Genomic DNA, 23,866 nt, shown 5'->3' on the forward strand with positions numbered 1-23,866 from the left:
GTTTTGGCTATTGTTGACATTGCTGCTATGAACATTGGGGTACATGTGCTCCTATGCATCAGCATGTCTGTCTCTCTTGGGTAAATCCCCAGCAATGCTATTGCTGGGTCATAAGGGAGTTCTATGGATAGTTTTTTGAGGAACCTCCACACTGTTTTCCAGAGCGGCTGCACCAGTTTACATTGCCACCAACAGTGTAAGAGGGTGCCCATCTCTCCACACCCTCTCCAACAAGGGAGAGAGAGTTGGGGAGAGAGAGGGATGCAGAACTTGAGAGACTATTGAATGCTGAGAATGAACTGAGGGTTGGGGGGGAGGGGGAGGAGGGAAAAGAGGTGGTGGTGATGGTGGAGGGCACTTAAGGGGAAGAGCACTGGGTGTTGTATGGAAAACAATTTGACAATAAAATATTATGGAAAAAAATAAAATAAAATTTTAGTGTCATTTTCTCTGTTTCTCTGTACTGTAATGAAACTCTCAATTTTTTCCCCAACTGTCTAGTTATTATTGTCATCATGACTTATTTTGAGTTTATAGTACTAATGCAGTATTTACTTTTAAGATGTAATTTTTAAGTAATCCTTACACCCGGTGGAGGGCTTGAACCCACAACCTCAATATCAAGTGCCACATGCGCCACAGACTGAGCCAGCCTGCCAGCCATCCCACGACTGCAGTATTTTATATTAATGAAATTATTTTGATCAAACAAGACTTTTTAGTTATTTCTGCCTTAAATGCATGTTACACGCTATATCCACATGCATTTGTTTTACTTCTGTCCATTTTTTTCATAATTTCTTCTTTTAAAATAATGAAAGATGTGTCATCAGTTATAGCCTTAAATGTCTGAAACATAACCATCTTAAATTTTATAACTGACTGTCTTGGAACTTTAATTTCATATGGAGAAAGAAAGCTTGTAGTAGTTCTGTTTATTTATTTGTTTACTTACTTGGAATTAGAATTTTTTAATGTGCTTTAAATTTGAGTTATAGGCATATTTTTGGTGGAAACTGTTTTGTCCCTTCTACTCTTCTTTTTGTTCTTCTGGTGGTTTTGCTACCACTCCAACTAGCCTTGTCGACCAGGTCCCATCATAAATGCAGGCTGGTTTCCTCTGCCATTATTAAAGTCCCTGCATATGCAGCCGCAGAGCCAGAGAATTTCTTGGCTCCATTCCTGGTATAAAGTGTTTCTGCACATTGTTTGAGAGCTGTAATTCAAGTTTAATTTTTATTTACTTTTAAATTAATATACAGCAAATTTTAGTGTTTTTAGTGTGCGGTTCATGATTTTGACAAATGTGTGGAATCCTCTTGCTGCCTTTTTTTTAAAGTTTATTTTTTAATATTTTTATTTATTATTGAGAGACAGAGAGAGACATAGCATGAGCAGGGGAGAGGTAGAGATAGGGGGAGATACAGAATCCAAAGGAGGCTCCAGGCTCTGAGCTGTCGGCACAGAGCTTGATGCGGGGCTTGAACCCACAAACTGTGAGATCATGACCTGAGCCAAAGTCAGACACTTAACCAACTGAGCCACCCAGGTACCCCTTAAGTTTATTTTAGAACAGTCTTATATTCACAGAAAAATTGGACAGAAGAGACAAAAATTTCCCACATACCCTCTGCCTCCAGACATGCACAGCCTCTCCCATTGTCCGCATCTTACACCAGAGTGATATTTGTTACAGTTGATGAACCTTCACTGACACATCATTATCACCCAGAGTCCATAGTTTACATTAGGGTCCAATTTAATGTTGTACATTCTGTGGGTTCTGGACAAATTTATAATGACATGTATCTAGCATTATAATATCAGAGCAGTTTTATTACTCTAGAAATCCTCAGGCTCGATCTGTTCATTTGTCCCCACCCTCAGCCCCTGGAACCACTGATCTTTTTACTGTCTCTTTCATTTTGCATTTTCCAGAATGTCGAATAGTTAGAATCACAGTATGTAGCCTTTCAGATTAGCTTCATTCACTTTGTAATATGCATTTCAGTTTTTCCTGCCTTTTCATGGCTTGAAAACTCATTTTCTTTTAGCACTGAATATTATTCCATTGTCTAAATGTACCACAATTCTTTTTTCCATTTATCTACTAGATGACATTTTAGTTGCTTCCAAGTTTTTTTTAAATTTTTAAGTGTTTATTTATTTTTGAAAGAGAGGGAGAGAGAGAGAGAGTGCAAGCAGGTGAGGGGCACAGAGAGAAGGAGACAGAATCTGAAGCAGTCTCCATGCTCTGATTTTCAGCACAGAGCCCACTGCAGGGCTGGAACTCATGAACCGTGAGATCATGACCTATACCAGAAGTTGTACACTTGACCAACTGAGCCACCCAGGCAACCCAGTCACTTCCAAGTTTTGACAGTTATGAATAAAGTCACTATAAACATGTGTATTCAAGTTTTTGTGTGAACTGGGTTTCACCTTCTTTTGGTAAATACCAGGTACACTGTTGCTGGCTCATACGGTAAGGGAATGATTAGTTTTATAAGATGCCAAACTGTCATCTGTACTGGCTATGATACTTTGTATTTGCATCAGCAGTGTATGAAAGTGTCTGTTGCCTTACATCCTTGTCAACATTTGTGCTATTAGTGTTCCAGATTTTGTCCGTTCCAATAGGTATATAGTGATGTCAGTGTTGATTAATTTGTATTCACCTGATGACATATGGTGTGGAGTATCTTTTCATATGTTTATTTTCCATCTGTATATGTTCTTTGGAGAAGTGTCTCTTAAGGTCTTCAGCCCCTTTCTTAGTTGGGTTGTTTGGTTTTTATTGTTGAATTTTAAGAGTTTTTTAAAAAAATATTTGGAATAATAGTCCTTCCTCAGGTATGTCTTTTGCAAATATTTTCTCCCTGTGGCTTGTCTTTCCATTCTTTTGACAATTTCTCTTGCAGAGCAGAAAGTTTCATTTTAATGAGGTCCAGCTTATCAATTATGTTATAGATTGTGCCCTTGGTGTTGTATTTATAAAGTCATCACCAAATCCAAGGTCATTTAACTTTTCTATGTCATCTTCTAGAATTTCGTAGTTTTGTGTTTAATATTTAAATCTGTAGTCCATTTTGAGTTAATTTTTGTAAAGATGTAAGGACTGTATTTTGATGTAACTTTTGGCCAATGAATGCTCAGTTTCTCCAGGACACTTGTTGAAAACTATTTTTTCACCATTGTATTGCTTTTGCTCCTTTGTGAAAGATGAGTTGATTATATTTATGTGGGCAAATTTTCTCTTCTATTGATCTATTTGTCTGTTATTTTACCAATGCTTGCTGTTTTTCTGTCAAATTCTCCACCCATTTACTCTGTGAGATCACTCATCTGTTCTCCATCCCTTTAGTTTTACCTTTTCTAGAATGCCATATAAACAAAGTTATAAATGATGCAGTTTTCTGGATCTGGATTCTTCACTCAGTTTCATACATTTTAATTCTATAGATGTTATAGCATGTATCCATATTTTCTTTATTGCTGAATAGTATTCCACTGATGAATGGGCCAGTTTATTTACTCATTTCTTAGTTGAGGGCCATTTGAATTTTTCCACTTTGGGATGAATTTCTATAAAGCTTCTATAAGCATTTGCTATAAATGAATATGCAAGTTTTCATTTCAGTAGATGTAAACCAGGTGTAATAGTCAACAATTTTTTTGTGTTGTTTTGTTTTGTTTGTTGTTGTTTTTCATAGCTTATTTATACTGATAGTTGGATTCCCTCCTGTGCTTTCAAACAGAGAGCCTGAATCAGTCATCTTTCTAAAACAAAGGGTAGTTTGTCTTCTTTGCCCCAGAAGAGCAGAATTTCTGGCCTCCACTATCTACATTTGGGGTGGGAAGACCTATCACTTAAACCTCTCTCTTCATTTGGTGTTTCTATTCCATTTTTGGTCCACAAAAATATTTATTTTTTCCTAAGTTATATGTTTTTTTGTTTTCTCATTACTGTTTAGTCTATAATTACTATGTGGCAAAGTGGAGGGGGTTATCAGAATATAAACTCACTGAGCCATCTGGAACCAGAAGCACCTGGAATCCCCAGAAGGTCCTGCCTGTGCACATGGCACCATCACCCATCCAGCTGAGTGAATCAGAGAACTGAGAATTAATCTTGATTATTTCCTTTGCCCTCAGTTTCCATTTGCAATTGAGCACAGAATTTCATTGGTTATTACTTTATAATTGCTTCTTGAATCATCATACTCCTTTTCATCTGCAGCTTCCCTTCTGGTCTTAGCTCTGGTCATCTCTCACTGGGCTTCTCTTTCCAGCTAACCCCTATTCAAAATGAAGCCAGAAATATCTTCTACAGCTACATATAATCATCACTCTCTTCTCTTGCTTTAAATATTCTCTGGTTTCCATTGACCTTAGTTTATAAAGAAATAAAGCCTGGGGCTCTTTCTGTTGCCTATTGCATTAACCTCTTGATGAGCTTCTTCCTCTGTAAGATCTATTCATACCCATCTTCTCTAGTCAGTGCTCTGTAGAGGTCATGTTCATCTCACTTCACTGTGTTCACAAGTGGTAGTCTTTTGCTTGAATGCCCCCCCCCCCCGCTTTTCAAACTCCCTTTCATATGTAATTTCTATTAGAACTTAGTAAGAAGCCTTCAAGGAAGGCTTTCTTGACTCTCCCAACTTCTTTAGGTCCTGATTACACACTCCTGTTATACTTTGTATTTACAATAATTCTTTACTCTGATGTCTATCTTGCTTCTTTTGTGTATGACATTAGTGTTATGTTCTGACAACACTCAATTTTCTCTGAATATCTTGTGTAAATGAATAAGTAGCTACAAAAATATGTTTCAGAGGAGTCATTTAAATGGTACCGTTTGAAGTGCCAAGTACTTCCCTATCTTTGGGTACCTTACCTGCTGATGTCTGAAAGTGTATCAGTCTTCACTGCTTTGGATTAGCCATTGCCCTGTCTAGACTCCCCTTTTAAAAGGCAATCCCTTCTTGTAATACTAATGCACAATGTACTTAACTCCTTAGTGTAATGAGGTTACCAGATTGCTTCCATTCCTGGGGGACAGACTGTCAGACGACAGAGATAACATTAAGGGAACTTTCCAGGTTAAGTTCCTACACAACTGGGGCGGTTAGGTAAAAGTAAAGGCTTTGGCCTAGCTCTTTCCCAGGTGTATATATATATAATAAATACGTTGGGTAGTTTTTATTGTGGTGGCTTTATTCACATGCTAGTAGTGTACAGTCTAGTTGAATTGATTGACAATGGTGTTGAGGCTTTAACAATGAGGTTGCTGATTCAGAGTGACTTAATCTCATTGATGCAAATGTTCTTAAAGAACTTAGAATATTATCTTTGAAACATTCTTGCAATTGAGTCAGATATTTGGCATCTATAACCCCAACAACTTGGCTTTAACTTGGTACAGAAATCCATCGAGCTAGCTGGAGGCCTTTTGAATAACAAGTGAGACTTTTTCACGGCATGTAAATTGCAGAACAAATACCATGCCATCAGTTTATAATGTTGTTTTAATTTTTATTTATTTATTTTTACAGTAAGCAGATATTGGAACAAGGGACTTCTGAAAGTGATTATAATACTTTAAAGGGGAGGATTTTTTCTTTCTTTCTGGGAGTCATGGAATCTTGTGACAAGGAAGAATGGTGAGCAAAGAAGGGTGGATTTTATTAATAGCTTACATTAATTTAGTATATAGAAAATGTGCTAGGTGCTATAAATAACCCTTTATATTGTATTTAATATTCAATCTGTTAGCTAGTTGTTATTATCTCAAATTTTTTTTGAGGAAAATAATGTTTTGTTTCACTAGATCTATTTCAAAGAATGGAAAAATTATACTACTCTTTATTTGTGAAAGAAGTCAGTATAATTACCCTTGAGGAAAATAAATTTTACTAAGAGTAAAATCTAGAACTAGTTGTATAGAGTATTCTTTATTATATCAATGATTTAATCATAAGCATTCTGTTACTACAGACCTCAAGGCAAACTTTAAATGGTTGTAGAAAGGTAGTATCTTGAGGTGAAGGAGATTAGGCTTCTGGGGCAGTAGATTTCTAACTTCTTTGGGTCGGCCAAGTTGTCATTCACACCATACCTCACTACAGTTTTTACTTTCATGTTCTTCATACTCTCCTGGAGAGGAATGGGATCCCTATAGTGTTTCATGTTCTGAGCATGACGTATAAGTCATAAGCTTCAAGTATTTTGATAGCCTCTTGAGATGCCTGTATTTAGCACAAAAAATTTTTTGAAGAGAAGTCCCTGTTGGATTATGTAACAATACAGATCAGTATTACTCATTTTTAGACTCTTGGGTAAAATTCAAACTGAGTAAAGTTGCCTTTTCCATGGATAATATCCATCATATAAATGTTACACAACATTGTACTTGTGATTCTATTGCAAATGACCATGGGAAGAATTTTTGGTATACAAATAGAGTCTTATATAATACCATGGTAAGGTGTAGGAATGTTTTTGTAAGATCTCTTATGTACCCAGAATAGAAGGCTGGGGCTAATACAGGAAGTTGATTCATTGAGCAAACCTCTGGAAAGTTAGAAAATGCTATCAGAGAGAACAGATATGATGTGGGCTTTCCCAAGGCCCTATTACCTCTCCTGTATGATGAAGAAACGTATCCCAGGAAGGTTAAATAACTTGTCCAAAGTCAACTTGCCAAGTCAGGATTGAAGCCCCCCAGAGTGATTTTCTCCCTAGAGGCAGACCAAAGTTCCAAGGAACTTGGTATACAGCCAGCCTCAGATGATTATAATGTGGCTGGCTGCCAGCATCATGCCTGCTGGGAAAGAAATTATTGTAGGGAAAGAACATAGTAAACACAGCTACAGATATGGGTCATGTGGATGCACTGATAAAAAAAAAAGAATCACAGTGGCTTAAGAACTTGGGGCTAAATATTCGATTCTGTGCTTCTGAATTTGGCCACCTGCTCAAGAGCATGGATGACGGGGCCAGGGTTCTGGGGTTGGGTTCAACGTGGAGGAAATTAAAAACCAATCTTTGTTCATAGTGAAACAATGGCTAAAGGACTGGAAAATAAATTTATATTTTTAAGAATGCAAGAAAATATACTTAATCAGAATTTAACTCAAAAACTAACCTTATGTCTGTGGCATGAGCTCAGGGATCATAGTCGATCAGTGTGAACCCCTCATCCTTTCCAGTGCTATGTGCCTGAAAACTTGCTTTTCAAGCTTTATTCCTTTAGTTTTATGCTCTAATCACTGTCAAAATGCAAGTTATTTTTCAGAAACTTCTCATATAAAACAAGTGATTTGACTTCTTTTTTATGCCAGCACATCTGAAAAATATGCCACATTCCCATCAGCAGCTGTCGGTTCACTATAGCAGTGGTTGTCAGATGTTCCCATAGCTTCTGAGTGCAGAGGCTTTTTGAATTTTAGGAGAAGTTGATGGGAAGAAAATAGGAAACCACACTGTCAAGAAAGAGACTAAATGTGAGTTTATACAAGGGAAAGAAGGACAGCAGTGGGCACCTGGAGCAGAAGGGAAAGGAGCTGAGCAATAAGCTGTTCTGGCTTCACAGTTTATGAATTTACCAATTTACCAGTTTACCAATGATGGGTCTGCCAGATACAGTGATAGAACACTTCATGGATTTACCTACTAGCATCTCTTGTCATCGAATGGACACCAAGGCCAGCAGACTTATCAAGGTGTTATGCATTACTCTTATTAGATAGGCTGGTGGGTGAGAAAGAGGATGGACTTTGGAGGAAAACTTAGACTCTCATCTCTTCATCATCATGAGTTGGCTGAACAATCTGAGGTATATTAATGAACCTGAGAATATTTTCATTGTAACATGTTGCCTATGGATAACAATATTTATGTTGTGACAGTTGAGGGAGTTTGGCTCTGCAGGATGCTTAGCGATGCACCTGTAAGGAGTTAGGCACTAGAGTTTACACCCACCGGTTCCCTTCCTGGTCTCATGACTGCTTTACCTTTCCTTATATCTCCCCTGTGCTGCACCCTGGTTTTCTAAAGGCATCCCATTGAGAACTGCATATCTGAGACCATGCTTTACACATTGGCTGAACTTTCTGTCATCATACTTCTTTCTCTCAAGGAAGGTCCTGGGTATGTAAAGTCACATCAACATACTGATAACTAAATATCTATTTAATATTATTTTCTGAAAATATCTGCATTTTAATGAAAGGGATCGAATTAAGAGTTTCAGTTTTAAGAGTGAGCAAGCTAGAGAGAGTATCTGAAGCAAACATCTGAGGTGGAGAGAAACTAGGATCCCAGGAGGTCAGAGATTTCATAGCATAGATGAACTGATGGTATTTTTCTGTGCTTCTAATGTCATCATGAAAAAAGAAAATCTAATTCTCTAGAAGGATAAATAATGTTACAAAAGAAACAAAGCACTCCGTAGGTTGTAATATGCTTTATATAAAGAAGGTCCAGCCCAAAAAACCATAGTATATTTTAATGGATGTCTCAAAGCTACTCAAGACATTAACATGAAGTATCAAGACCAAACCATGTGCATGGCTAAAAACAGCGTTAGCAGTGGAGAAGAGGTAACTTCAGGAGAAGTGGAAGCTGCCCCAAACACTTCATGCTCTATTGTGTAGAGGAGGAGAATGAAGAGGAGCATCGTTGGTACCAATTGGGGTAGACAGTGAGTAAACTTTGACTCAATGAAAAAAATATTCTTCTTTTATCCTGAACCACTCAGTCATTACTGAACAGGCTACTTTTCAATGTAAAATTGTAGAATTTTATTGCCAGAGAAAACCTTGAAATCATATTAGCCCCACTTTTTAACTGACTTGTGAGATGACTGAGGCCATATTGGGTTTAATGACTGTCACGGAGTCACACAGGAGGCATATAGAGTCGGAAAATGTGGGTCGAGCCTGTACACCATCGTTCTCTTGCTATGAAAGCTTGTTTCCCTTGTTCTGCTTTTAGTAGTCTTGAGAGAAGCTCAGAGCTAAAGTGATGAGATCCAAGCCTACTTCCTTTAATCAAAGGTTTGGCTAGGAAAGCTTAAAGATGCAGGGAGAGCAGGGTGATGCTTTTACATCACAATAATATGACCTTTCTTAATTCATCTGTAATAAAAGCAAAAAATATATGTAAGAAATATTAATTTCTCATATATTCTTCTCAAGTAACTCCTCCACAATAGTGAGAATCAAGTTTGTCAGAAACTGGGTGAAGAATAGCTTTGACATTTATCAGAGAGAGCAGGCTGAGAAAATTATCAGATGCAAAAATAGATGTAAGCCTGGGAGGTTTCTGTGCCATGCTCTGGGAAGGGGGAAGGAGTCCAAGGAGAGGGTGGTAGAAGAAGGCAGAGAGCTGCAGTGTGGAGACAAGAGGTTGGGGATTAGGCATGGAGGAAGTGAACATTGAGGCTAAACCCATTGGCCTGGGTGCCTCTATTGGGTCCTCCAGAGACAAGCAGTAAAATTGCTCCCCTTTTTAATGTTATAGGGGGGAGAAAAATAATTAGAGCAAGAGCATAATTCCATCATTTGCTCTAGCTTATGATTTTGAACCTGACACAAATATTTGGACATAAAAGTTCTGAAACCTTCCTTGGAGCAAACTTCACTAGAGTCCGTGAAAAAAAAAATATGGGGACAGTCCTGTCTGCTTGGTTAACAATTGCCATCAGATTCAGTGTGGATAGCAAGATGGCAAGACCATGTGCCAGAGGTCAGCACCAGAGAGGTATAGTAGAGTCAGGTTACTTCTATACCTTCTGCTATCTTTCCATCCCAAAGCATTGATTGAAAGCAACCATTAGAGGCAGAAAAGTGGCCATCTCATGAGTAGCATTTGAGAAAGTCACTAAATTTAGGAGCTTAATTTTCCTATTTATGAAATCAGTAACATGGCTATGATATTGTTTTATTATTTTTTAAGACATTTGTTTTTTTTATTTTTAGAGAGAGCATGCAAGCAAGAAGGACAGAGAGAGAGGGAAAGAGAGAGCTGGCTCCATATTGTCAGCTCAGAGCCTGATGTAGGGCTTGATCTCCTGAAGCATGAGTTCATGACCTGAGCTGAAATCAAGAGTCGGAAGTTTAACTAACTGAGCCACCCCTACTCCCCTGTTATATTTTAGACTCACATTAGATAATATGCAGTATTCCAGTGATAAATTAGTCCCATCCGGGTGGGGTTGTCCACATTGGAAGCAGCCAAAAGGTAGACAGTTGTCTCCCAGGCATTGGAGGGAAGGGATTCTTGCATTTGATGGGACATGGCAATTGTGTGTAAATATGTTTGGAAAACAGAAATGTCATACATTTACATCATCTTTTTTTTCTCATTAAACTTTTGTTTTAATGGGTCTCAAAATTCTATGAGATTTTTGGTCAAGTTGTTTCCATTAAAAAGTACTGATTTTAAAAACTAATAACTTAAAACTGCCACACACAAAAAAAACAAATGGTCCACAAAACTCTCCTTTCCTTCTGAAGGTTTTACGATGCATTGTTATCATTAACCAGTCTTTTACTATTAAACTTAAATGGTCAATTGACACAAACAGTTCTGAGACCGTTCTTCCTCCGCTGATTAAGACTGGGGTGGCAAGGATTGTGGATAGTATCCATTTAGCCTTCTGAGCTTTCTGGGCAGACTTGGTGACCTTGCCAGCTCCAGCTGCCTTCTTGTCCACTGCTTTGATGACACCCACAGCAACCGTCTGTCTCATGTCACGAATAGCAAAGCGACCCAGAGGAGGATAGTCAGAGAAGCTCTCAACACACATGGGCTTGCCAGGAACCATATCAACAATGGCAGCGTCACCAGATTTCAGGAACTTGGGACCATCTTCCAGCTTTTTCCCAGAACGACGGTCAATCTTCTCCTTCAGCTCAGCGAACTTGCAGGCGATGTGGGCGGTGTGACAGTCCAGCACAGGTGCATAGCCGGCACTGATTTGGCCTGGATGGTTCAGGATAATCACCTGAGCTGTGAAGCCAGCTGCTTCCATCAGTGGGTCATTTTTGCTATCACCAGCCACATTGCCTCGACAAACATCTTTGACAGATACATTCTTGACGTTGAGGCCCACATTGTCCCCAGGAAGAGCCTCACTCAAAGCTTCATGGTGCATTTCATCAGATTTTACTTCAGTTGTAACGTTGACTGGAGCAAAAGTGACCACCATGCCAGGTTTGAGAACACCAGTCTCCACTCAACCCACAGGGACGGTACCATACCGCCAATTTTGTAGACATCCTGGAGGGGCAGATGCAAAGGCTTGTCAGTTGGACGAGTTGGTGGAAGAATGCAATCCAGAGCTTCAAGCAGTGTGGTTCCACTGGCATTGCCATCTTTATGGGTGACTTTCCATCCTTTGAACCAAGGCATGTTAGCACTTGGCTCCAGCATGTTGTCACCGTTCCAACCAGAAATTGGCACAAATGCTACTGTGTCAGGGTTGTAGCCAATTTTCTTAATGTAGGTGCTGACATCCTTAACGATTTCCTCGTATCTCTTCTGGCTGTAGGGTGGCTCAGTAGAATCCATTTTGTTAACACCAACAATAAGTTGTTTTACACCCAGTGTGTAAGCCAGAAGGGCATGCTCACGGGTCTGCCCATTCTTGGAGATACCGGCTTCAAATTCACCAACACCAGCAGCAACAATCAGGGCAGCACACTCAGCCTGAGATGTGCCTGTAATCATATTTTTGATGAAGTCTCTGTGTCCCGGGGCATCAATGATGGTCACAACTTAGTACTTGCTGGTCTCAAATTTCCACAAGGAGATATCAATGGTGATACCACGTTCACGTTCGGCTTTCAGTTTATCCAAGACCCAGGCATTCTTGAAGGAGCCCTTTCCCATCTCAGCAGCCTCCTTCTCAAATTTTTCGATAGCTCTTTTGTCGATCCCACCACATTTGTAGATGAGATGTCCGCTAGTGGTAGACTTGCCGGAATCTACGTGTCCAATGACGACGATGTTGATGTGAGTTTTTTCCTTTCTCATTTTGGTTTAGCGGTGGTTTTCACGACACCTGTGCTCTGGCGGCAAACCCGTTGCGAAAAAGTACATCGTCTTTTAAAGATGGCAAAAGGAGGAAGGCAACTTGGTATAATGGTATAAAAACAAGAACATAGGATTTGTAATTTGAGGATCTGTCTTTTAATTGTGGTTTTCTCATTGTTATTTGGGTGATCATAGACATATTTTCCTAAATTTCAAATGATAGTAACACTTTCATCCAGTTGAGGAATAAATAAGCTTGCGGGCTTGAATCTGTTTTTGCTAAATACAAAGTAATACACTACTGTTATTTTGAGCAAGACAGGAAATTTAGAAAGCATCTGATAACTTACAATGCTATTATTATTAAAAAGTTTATCCACAGGATGTGCAAATGTAGATGAATGAAGAGTAGCTCATCAGTTATCTCAACTGAGACAGACTCAGCCAGGGCTGGGCAGACTATTAGATTCCTATCTTAGCTGTATAGGTAATAGGTCAGAGAGAATTTTATTTTAGTACTCTTCTTCCTATAAGGTAGGGCTCTGAAGTTGATATTTGTTCCAACAACTGTGACTCAAAAAGTTTGCTATGGTAGGGTCTAGGAGAAAAAATTAAGATATACTTTTGCTGGATATCAAAATGGGGAGGAAAGCTATGTTATGGTGAGGTGCCATTTCAGACAGTTAAGAATGTATGACAGCCAGTCATCCTTGCTCTTAATTCAGTGCACGGCTGTCTGTGGCGGTGGCTGCATCAGCTGCTCTTAGCCATGAACCAGAGCATCTTGGAGAGGATCAGTTAAGTGCCTACTGGGTCCATAGCATGGAAAACATGTCTGCGAACTTAATAGAGAGCTTCTCTTTCTTGGGGCTGAGAGATTTCTATCACTGGTATTGTCAATGAATAGGATTCTTTGGGGCCATGGTGTTTCCTTGTCTGGGAAAAAGAGCAGAAGCTTAAACAACAACAACAACACATGAAAAAAAACAGCCTTGCTGAGTAGGTGCCAGGTCCAGTTGTGAGCTGTTGCAGGTGTGTTGGCTGACTGGAGCTGGGCCGATTTCCTCCTGTGGTGGAGGAGCCCTCCTGCAGGGCCAGGCAGCACACCACAGCTCCACTGCTCAGAAACAGGAGGTTAATTAGCTCAGTCCTTAATGAGAGCGTCTGGAGGAACTATTGAGAAAATAATTGAGAAAATACTAAAAAATAAATGAGATGGAGGAATGATGGAGAAAAGGCAGAGGGCTGCGGTGTGCTCTGAAATGGCTGCTAGGAGAAATAATACAGCTGAGACAAATTGCCAATGACTGCAGTGGAGGCCTGGCCTCAACACCACTGGAGGGGCGCTCTAAGAGAACGGGCAGCACAGGGATGGAGGAACTTGGGAAGCATGGCAGCTGCGGATGGTGATGTGTGTGTGTGTGTGTGTGTGTGTGTGTGTGTGTGTGTGTGTGTGTGGAGAGAGAGAGAGAGGTTAGCGTGGAAAAGGGGAGAAGCTTTGTTTTCATTTTGAGGACTTGAGAATCATTAAGACTTCTCAGGCAAAGAAACAATTATGTTCTATCCCTACAGTCATTTTTATTGACTTCCTGTGAAGCTGAAAATAAATATGTGGCATAAATTAATGAATAGAATAAGAAATGCATTTCCTTAAGTCTGTGCCATAGTTTCATGGCAGTGTTTTTCAAATCATGCCCAGAAAAGTCCAAAGGTTCCATGGAGATACATCAGGAAACTCCATGAAATTATTGACCAAATTGTATGGATGATTATATGGCTCTTCAGAGAAGTGCTTCAAAGCTCAGCAGGGTTTGCTATAGAACCAAAGTTCTAATTAAGCCAAATTTCAGTATGGCTATCTCAGCCCAAGGTCATAGGGTGAACTAGTACCTGAGTTAAGAATTAAGTCAGGAGCTCCTGAGTTAAACTCCCAGTGCTTTTTCCAATCCACCATGCTTGAGGCTACGTAAATATCAAAAGAATGCACCAATTAATACATTAGGTATTCATAAAAACTTGTCAGTGCCTTAGAAATTTGGGAAGACTTGAGAGGGCAAAGTGAGAATAGGCAAACTGTGAAGAACACAAGTCTCTTGAAATGAGGATTTAGACAAAAACTGAAGGAATATGGATGTAAACCAACATATATGTACATATATAGCAATGACATAAATAGATCTTAACACTGTGAAACTTAGCTGTCTTCATTCAGGCTACTGTTCTTTGAGGTAAACAATATTATTCCAGTTTTACAGATGAGGAAACAGTCTTAGAAAAGATGAAGTAACTTGATTGAAGTGACATTGCTAGGAAACATTAGAGTTTGTATTCAAACTCAGGCCTGCTAAGTGCCAGTGTCCTCAATGTCAGTAAGTAGAATGAATGAGCATGAACTAGAGGTAATTAATATAAAGTTCCAAAACAAATGGGCAAAATGATCAGAAAATTTAATAATTATCTACATACTAACAGACACCATGTTGACCAATGAGAACTGAAACTGTCAATCTCTACACATAGCCTAGACACTGACCATGGAAACCACCTTCTTCACTAACATGACTGTGCAGTTCTTCTGTCTTTGTTAGCATGTCTTTGCTATCTCTAAGTTTCCATTAGTATGGCTTAATTCTTTCAAAAGTCTCTTGCCCAGGCAAATGTTTTCATCATTCTTCACAATAACTTCCTGAAAGACTCTACTATTCAATGGAAAACATCAACAATTTATGCCCTAAGATTCTTTGAATTCCTTGTCTCAGAGTACTTCTCTTGTTGTTTCCATCAGTCTCAGGCTTTGCTTCATAATTCTTACTCAATCCTAATCAATCCCCTGCTTTGAAAGACCTGCCTGAAGTCAATAAATGTTGACCTTACCTTCCTCCATCAAGACTTTGCCAAAGTGATGTCATGTTTCCAAAAGTAAGCAATGAATTAATTTTTGTCTTATTAAGAAGTTGTGTTCGTAATATTTGAGGTTCCAGGTTTTGACACAATATGAGCTTTGAAAAGTATTCAAAAACTGAGACCAGTGAAGGACCCATACATAGAGAACCACCAAATAGAGCGCACCACAGACCCACCACTCTGCCTTGAAACTTAAATGCAAAATGAAGGCCAAATGTTCTGTTCTCTTTATAACCCTTCCCTAAACATAACAGATGCTTTTGCAATCACAGTTGAAGCCAGTGCTGTTGGGGAGGAAGAGAGAGATTGTTTCATTTGGAGGAACCAAAGGCAAGAGGCAGGAGGATGTCACAAAGGGACCCCTTTGTTCCAGAGCTGGAAAGGGAAGAGAGCCTAACAGCATTGCAGGGTTATCCTGGCACTCGCCTGAGGCTTAGACCACCAGGCTGGTAGACTGAGAGAGAAGGATGCGAGAGTCATTTTCTAAGCAAAAGGAAAATAACACAATAAGATACCTTTCCACCCAATCATTTTATTAAAATTCTATACCAAATTGATCATGGAAGTCAAATTCCATTTCAGAGGCATTGCTGTTAATTGCTATTGATCTATCATCAGAGGCAGAGGTAGAAAACAGGAAATAATTTAGGAATGTAAGGGCTTATGCTTGACTTCTGTGTGATGGGTCAGGCGGTTTTTTGGGAGACAGCCAATATACCAGTTAGTGTTCAGGCTTCTTGATACAAGTGACATCACAAAACCTACCTGATGAGATTGCAACTGAATTTTGAATGGAGTTACAGGTGAAGTTGCCAGAATGCTTTCCATATTAACTAGTTTTATTTGTATTATTTTAACTAATTGAGCCTGATTCTAGCACACTAGCACATAGCAGTATTCCTATATCCCAGTGGGATGATCTGATCACTCAGATTAGGTGGGGCTCTGCAAGTAGCTGAGTATAGTGTGAGATAAATTTCACTGGGCCTCTTTCATTGAACAAATACTTAAAAGGAGTACCAATGGGCAAAGAACCACTGTAGCCACTACAGGGGGTCAAAATGTGGGAGTGGGAAATCAGAAAGTGGGGTAAACATCTCTCTCTCTCAAAAAAGGTCCAGCACCTTGTTTGCTCAGTCAGTTAAGTGTCCCTTGATTTCAGCTCAGGTCATGATCTCATGGTTGTGAGATTGAGTCCTGCGTTGGCTCCACACTGGGTATGGAGCCTGATTGAGATCTCTCTTTCTCCCTCCCTCTGCCCTTCTTCTATTCATGCATGCTCTCTCAAAAAAAAAAAAAAAAGGAAAGAAAAAAAGAAAGTGGGATAAACATACAGGCAACCCCATTTTGTTCAGGAGAAAGTGTGAGGGAGTAGGAGGCAAACTGTTCTGTATTCAGACTTTCTCTGAAGCTGGAACTTCTGTACATTCCACAGAAAGAAAACAAAGAATTCTTTCGCCCTTAGATCCTTTTATGTGCACTCAAACCAGTAGTAGTCTCTGTTCTTCCACGTGAGTTACACCTCTGTTTGCTTTCCAGATTCTTGGAATTTACAAGTGTTTCTTTTAAACTGGTGATACCACTCACATTATATTTGCTGTTAGTTTTTACATTTCATTTTTTTTACTGCCTTAAAGAAGCAGTTTATATTTTAGAGAGATGTTGAGAGGAGATGAGCATAAGTATTGATCCATCACCTTCAACCAGAAGACCTTGCTTGCAAGAACAAACATTTTTAATTTTAATGTTCTATTTACAGGTGTTTTATCTTATGGCTTATGCTTTTGGCATTACCTTAAGGAGCTTCTATTATGGCATCGTGCTTAAAGCCTTTGCCTGAATGTCCACAGGATATGCTAAGTGGAATATGAGTAATAAAAAGTTCTATGAGAGTTCAGAGCAGGGAGAGATCACTTATAAGTAGGTAGTTTTGCAATGTTGCTTAACAGTTTTCCAATAAGCTGCTGCTGACTCCTGAATTTTCTAAGTATTGAGATATATTGTTAATGTTTCAGGATTTGGCTTGAGCATGTAAAGTTCAAGAAATGTATCTATCTGTGGCCAGTGAGCCCTAAACAAAACCATTAGTGATATAAAGAACCAGAAGTATTCCTCAGTTCTCAGACCTCCCCTTGTCAGCCATGTATTGTTTTATTCCATAGAAGTTTCTTCAAAGTCTTGATGGGCCCTTTGGATTTTATACATTTTCTTCTTTGGTATATGAGGAACAAATTATCTATTTAGTGTGCTTATTGTTGTGATCTTCTTTCCTACACTGAAATATTTGATTCTGTTTATTTTGAACTCACTTTTGAGGGACTGATGAGCTTTTCTGATTAAAATATATATACTTTTTAAAAAATACATATTTTTAAATCAGTAAATGCCTTATCATAGCACTATGGGTACCTGGAGATCTCATTGTTTCATTGTCAGGATTTAGCACCTAGTAGGTACTAAATAAATCTTTGAAGAAAAGAAAGAATGTGATTGAACTCACACAAATCAGCAAAGGGCTGGAAAAAGAGCAGTACACATGTCAACACCAAAACCAAGGGTATTCCAAATAATTTCAGGTTGAAAGTAGCGTTTTTCTTTCTGACACTAGAGAGGAAAAGAGTTAAAGTTTCTCTAGGTGTAAAATGAAGGGCATTGTTTTCTCTTAGCTGTTAAATGATGGCATGGCTTCATTATAAAAACTGCTTTATTAAGGTGTGGCAAAGAAATAGAAACCCCCAGCGCCATTGCCTCGGCACCCATCATTAATCAGTAGGATGACACCAGCATGACAAGGCTTCCACTGAGATGCCTGCCATGTATCCTTGGTTCTTGCCTCAAGGTGGTGATGGTTTGCACTCAAACTGGGGGAAACACAGAGCCCCAGCCCTCTGCTTCACCCCAGCCTCCAGCAGTGCTCATAACTAGCATATGCTCTGGCTGAATGACCTGGCTTCATTCACAGCTAAATCAGTACTAAAGCAGTCTGGATGATAGATAGCAGCTTATCAATAATTGAAAAAGAAAGGCTCAGAGATGTCCCATTATCTGAATAATTAATGCTCCACTTGGGCTTTGTAATTCCTTAATAAAACTGACTGATTGATTTGCTTAATTAATTCCTCCTTTGACAGGCTTATTGCTTTCTTTGGAGACAAGGATGGGCAAAAAGAAAAAAAAAAAGATAATTCAAGCCAAGAGAAAAGATTTAAAATCTTCATAAACTTTAACCCCCTCAGAGTATTATGAAAACAAGTTTTCCAGCAAACCTTCTATCCTAGTCTCTGCTTTGCTGTAAAAGACCCCACATCCCTATAAACAAGACACCACATGTCACCTGGGTGTATTTGGTTTTGTAACTGATGAAACATTATGCTAAATGGTAAGGGCCCAACTGCATCTGTAGTGATAAACTCAGATCGACCTTAAACACTGTTGAATAAATCGATCTGAATAAATGTTTAAAGCTGACTTCCATTTAAAGCAATGAGCTCTAAGCAAGGCCATGGCAACTACCTCGATGCCAAGTGAGCTGATGGCTGTGCCTGCATGAAGCATCCCTCTGGCTTTATGTGCACCTGCTCTGACTGAAGAACAGTACCTGTCACTAGAATTTGGTCTAATCCCAGCTCTGCTGCCATCCTTCCTGTGATAACTGGAGTTGACCAGAGAAGGCTCAAATCACCACACAAAATTAAATGAAGAAATGGAAAGTAACAGGTCATATGAGGTGAGGCTGGAGGGCTGGAGATTGTGAAAAAGAAAACTGTGAGCAAAGTAAGTGAATGTAAGCTAGTACATGGCAGAGGGTAGAGAGTAAAGAACATTTCTCTTAATTATGAAACTCATACCACTTGTGGTTAGAAAATTACATAATCATTCTTAGAAAAAGTTGTAAAAAATATAGAAGAAAAATTATTCTTGGAATAAGAAAGCAAGCCTTACTATCAGACATTCCAATGATTTTTGTCAAGTTAAATAACGAATATACACAGCAGAAGTTTTAGTGCTGGAATCAGTTTAATCATCTGTAGTTTCATGGCATTGATTCTTGTGGTTTTCTCAAGAACTGTGTCTTAGCTTGGGCTGTTATAACAGAATACCCTAGACTGAGCTACTTTAACAACAGGCATTCATTTTTCACAGTTCTGGAGGCTGGAAGTCCAAAATTAAGTGCTAGTCTCTTTGGTTCCTGCTTAAGGCCCCATTCCTGGTTTGCAGAAGACTGGATGCCTTCTTGCTGTATCCTCATAGACCAGCAGGAAGGATGACAGAGGGGAGGGAAGGAGGGAGAGAGAAGAGCATGTGAGAGAGCTCTTCAGTTCCTTTTTACACAGGTATGCATTCCATCATGACGACCTCACAATCTCATGTAAATCCAGTAATCATCCGCCAAAGGTCCCAGCTCCTAACCATCACTTTTGGAGGGTAGGGCTTCAACAATTGAAATTTGGGGTGATGCATATATTCAGTTGGTAACAAACAGGTAAGGAGAGTTGGTAGTGAAGTTAGGTTGGGGTATCCTGTATGGGAACCTATTTCTGACCAGAGTTTTCTGTACAAGGACTTGGAGTAATTTTAGTGTCTGTGGAGTAGTAAGAAATCTCTTTCTCTCAAATTTTCATGAAAAGAGTAGACACATAACTAAATAAAATATATTTCTTGGTAAGGCACAGTGTGAGATCTCAGTGGAGGAGGGTGAAACGATCAGGCTGATCCTAAGATGACTTGAAACTCACATCTCACAATCTTGATCTTTGTCACAGTGAAAGCTACACATTACCTTTTTTTTTCAATTTTCATAACTTAACTCCACGTTTCATATACAGAGGAAACATACATCTTCCGAGAATGAACAAATGAGTGACTAAGAATACCATTCTGAGCACAGTCTGGGAGCTGTTACATACATCTTCGTAAATATTCATAGAAATCCTGGAAGATAAGCACTACTAGTTGCATTTTCCATTCAGAAATCTGAGATCAAGAGGGATCAATTGCAGAGTAGTAAAACACCAAATTGAAACTAGGCATCTTTTTCATCTTTTTTTTTTCTACCCATTTAGTTTATTTTAGTCACATAGGTTTGCATCAGTTCTTTACCCCTTTACCCAAGTTCTCTCAGTTCTTCTAGGACCTTCTCTTTCATGAAGACTTGCTTGATTTCACCAGTCTTCTTCAGTCTCTTCTCTAGGACTTATTTTTGCCCTCATTATCAAATATTTCCAGTTTAGCCCTATAGTTTCCTTCTTTTTGTTCCTGTGTTTTATTTTTATCTTTCCATATGGTATATAAACATCTTTGCTATTATCTCTGCACATAACACAATATTAAGTATACTGTTGGTTACATAGTCATCTCTAAATACTTTAGGTGATCAAATGATTAATATTAGATCTTTCTATTTTTGCAAGTTAAATTTAGAATGTATCACACACAAGGTTTAGAGTTAAGATGGCAGAGAAGCATGGAGACCCTGAGCTCATCTCATCCCTGAAACACAGATCAGCAGCAGACCATTCTGAACACCTAGGAAATTGATCTGAGGATTGATACAACAGTCTGCATAACTTGAGCCACAGAACTCGCCAGTACACGGTGCAAGGAGGTGAACTGGGATGAGGAAAGCTTCAAAGGGCAGGGAGCTGTTTTTGTAGAGAGAGGACAGAAATGGGGAGAGTTCAGTGTACCAGGATTGTGCAAGAAAGAACTCCCCTGAAAGTAGCTGAAGAGAAAGAGAGAGTGAAAACACCTGCAGGGGACTGAACAAGAAATCTGTTCTTTTAAAACCATTGACTGAAGAAAGGAGATTCTATACCACTGGGGTTTTACAAACAGTGGGGCACAGTCCGAAGTTTCAGAGCTCAGTGCCTGGCAGTTCCTCAGTGAGGAAGCAGGGTGAGTCCCCAGGAGTAGGCATCTGGGTCTGAGGAATCTTTGTGTCACCAGGGGAGAAGCAGTTCCCTTGCTTGGAGTGCATTTGGTATAGGCCATATGGCCTCCCAACAGGCAAAGGTCCCAGAGGACTCTGGAGAGCAGCCACATTTGCTATTAGGAGAAACAGGCCAGAGTGTGGTGAAATCTGGCACCAGCTGCGTGTTGTGGTTTGCCATAATTTCTGAACCTCTGCCACTGTGCAATTGTACAAACATATTCTGGGCAGACCGACACCTAGCCATTGCTCAGAGAGACCCTCCCTGAGACAGTTAGTATGGGTTCAAGCCACAGGGGTCTCTGAAGTGAGGGATTTTGAAACACAAGTCCACCTGGAGGGAGTGCCACCTGGGAGGCGGGCAGCTTGGGCATGGACAGGGTAGAGGCAGGGAGTGTACAGACCTGAGACAAAGGAGGGGTTCTTGATCATGGTCTGGTGAGAGTGCAAAGTTCTTGTTCAAGAGACAGGGAGTTGGGTGAAGTCTTTTCCACCTCTCCCATGCAAGCGCCTGTGAGCCACACATATCGACCCCAATAAGCTAAGCAACCACCTAGTGGAGAATGGAGCCATTACACCAAGCCCTGCCCACCTGCTTGCTTCAAGCACACCCTCTAGAAGACCAGTCACTCCATCTGCTTAATGTATGGACTATAAAAGTCTTCATAGTTTCAGTTCTAGGGGAGACTGGATGTAACTTCATCTATGGACTATAGATGGCTTCATAGTTTCAGTTTCAGAGGAAATTAGATATAACTTCATCTGGGTTTTATTGTTTGCTGGTTCATTCATTTGTTCATTTTCTTTGCTTCTGTTTTTACATAAGTTGTTTTCTTTTTTCTTTTCTTTTTTTCTTTTCTTCCTCATTCTTGGATACAGAAAGAAAAATTATTTTTATTTTTATTGTTAAATTTTTTATTCTATTTTATTTTCTTTATTTCATTTTATTCTATATTATAATATATATATTTAAATTTTTAAATTTCTCTTGCCTTTTTTTCTCTTTCCCTTTTTTCCTCTATTCTATCAACAATCTTCTTTCAACAGACAGAAACACACTTAGGCACTCATAGGTCTAACAGGAGAACAGGAGAAACCTAATGGAGGGCCATGGGGAGGGGAAAGGGGAAAGAGAGTTGGGGGAGATAGAGGGATGAAAAACCTTAGAGACTATTGAATACTGAAAACAAACTGAGGGTTGATGGGGGAGGGGGAGGGGGAAAGAGGTGGTGGTAATGGAGGAGGGCACTTGTGGGGAAGATCACTGGATGTTATATGGAAACCAATTTGACAATAAACTATTAAAAAATAAAAGAAACACACTTAGGACCTAGTAGCTTTATTTATTTGATTTTTTTTGTTTTTGAGTTTTAAGTTTTATTTTTTACTTTATTAATGTTTTCTTCCTCCAAAATGACAAAATGGTCATCAAAAGAAAGTTGCTATAGCCACACGTATTGGATAAACTAGATTTTAAAATAAAGATTGTAATTAGAGATGAAGAAGGGCATTATATCATAATTAAGGGATCTATCCACCAATATGACCTAAAAATTGTAAATATTTATGCCCCCAACATGAAACATAAATATATAAATACAACATGTATATGAATAAAACATATATATGTGTGTGTGTATATATATATATATATATATATCAAACATAAACTCATTGATAATAATACTATAACAGCAGGGGACTTCAGCACCCCACGTACAGCAATGGATAGTTCATCTAAATGAAATATCAATCAGGAAGCAATGGCTCTGAATGATACACTGGACCAGATGGACTTAACAGATACATTCAGAATATTTTATCATAAAACAGAATACACATTCTTTTTGAGTACACATGGAACATTCTCCAGAATAAATCACATACTGGGTCATAAATCAGCCCTCAATAAGTACAAAAAGATTAGGATCAAACCTTGTGTATTTTCAGATCACAATACTATGAAACTCAAAATCAACCACAAGAAAATATTTGGAAAGACAATGAATACTTGGGATATTAAAGATCATCCTACCAAAGAATGAATGGGTTAACCAAGAAATTAAAAAGTACATAGAAGCCAATGAAAATGAAAACATGATAGCCCCAAATTTTTGGGATACAGCAAAGATAGTCATATGAAGGAATTATATAGAAATCCAGGCCTTCCTAAAGAAGGAAGAAAGGTCTCAAATACACAACCTTACCTTACACCTAAAAAGCTAGAAAAATAACAACAAATAAGCCAAACACCAGCAGAACAAACAAAATCAATGATATTGAAATTTAAAAAAAAACAATGGAAACCAGCAGGTAGTTCTTTGAAAGAATTAACAAAATTGATAAATCCCTAGAAACTGATCAGAAAGAAAAAGGACAGAACCCAAATAAATAAAACCACAAATGAAAGAGGAGAGATCATAACTAACACCACAGAAATACAAAGAATAATAAGAGAATATTATGATCAATTATATGCCAGAAAGTTGGGCAATCTGGAAGAAATGGACAAATTCCTAGAAAACTATAAACTCCAAAACTGACAGGAAGAAACTGAAAATTTGAACAGACTCGTAGCCAGTAAAGAAATTGAATCAGTAATCAAAAATCTCTCAACAAACAAGAGTTGAGGGCAGGATGGCTTTCAGGGGAAATTCTACCAAACATTTAAAGAAGAGCTTCTTATGAAGCTGTTCCAAAAAATAGAAATGGAAGGAAAACTTCCAAACACATTCTTCAAGGCCAGCATTCCAAAACCAGACAAAGACTCCACTAAAAAGGAGAGCTACAGATCAGTTTCCCTGATGATCATGGATGCAAAAATTTTCAACCAGATACTAGCAACCTGGATCCAACAATACATTAAAAGAATTAATCACCACAATCCAGTAGAATTTATTGCTTGCATGCAGGGCTGGTTGAATATCTGCAAATTAATCAGTGTGATACATCACATTAATAAAGAATGGATAAGAACCACATTGTCCTCTC

General features: G+C 38.9%; 1 pseudogene; it reads right to left on the reverse strand.

The window, feature by feature from the left end:
• Nucleotides 1–11,763, reverse strand: part of LOC115277398 — a 54,935-nt pseudogene extending 43,172 nt beyond the window's left edge.
• Between the last annotated feature and the right edge of the window lie 12,103 nt (nt 11,764–23,866).

Source organism: Suricata suricatta, chromosome 14 (genome assembly GCF_006229205.1).
Source record: "Suricata suricatta isolate VVHF042 chromosome 14, meerkat_22Aug2017_6uvM2_HiC, whole genome shotgun sequence".
NCBI classification, from domain to species: Eukaryota; Metazoa; Chordata; class Mammalia; order Carnivora; family Herpestidae; genus Suricata; species Suricata suricatta.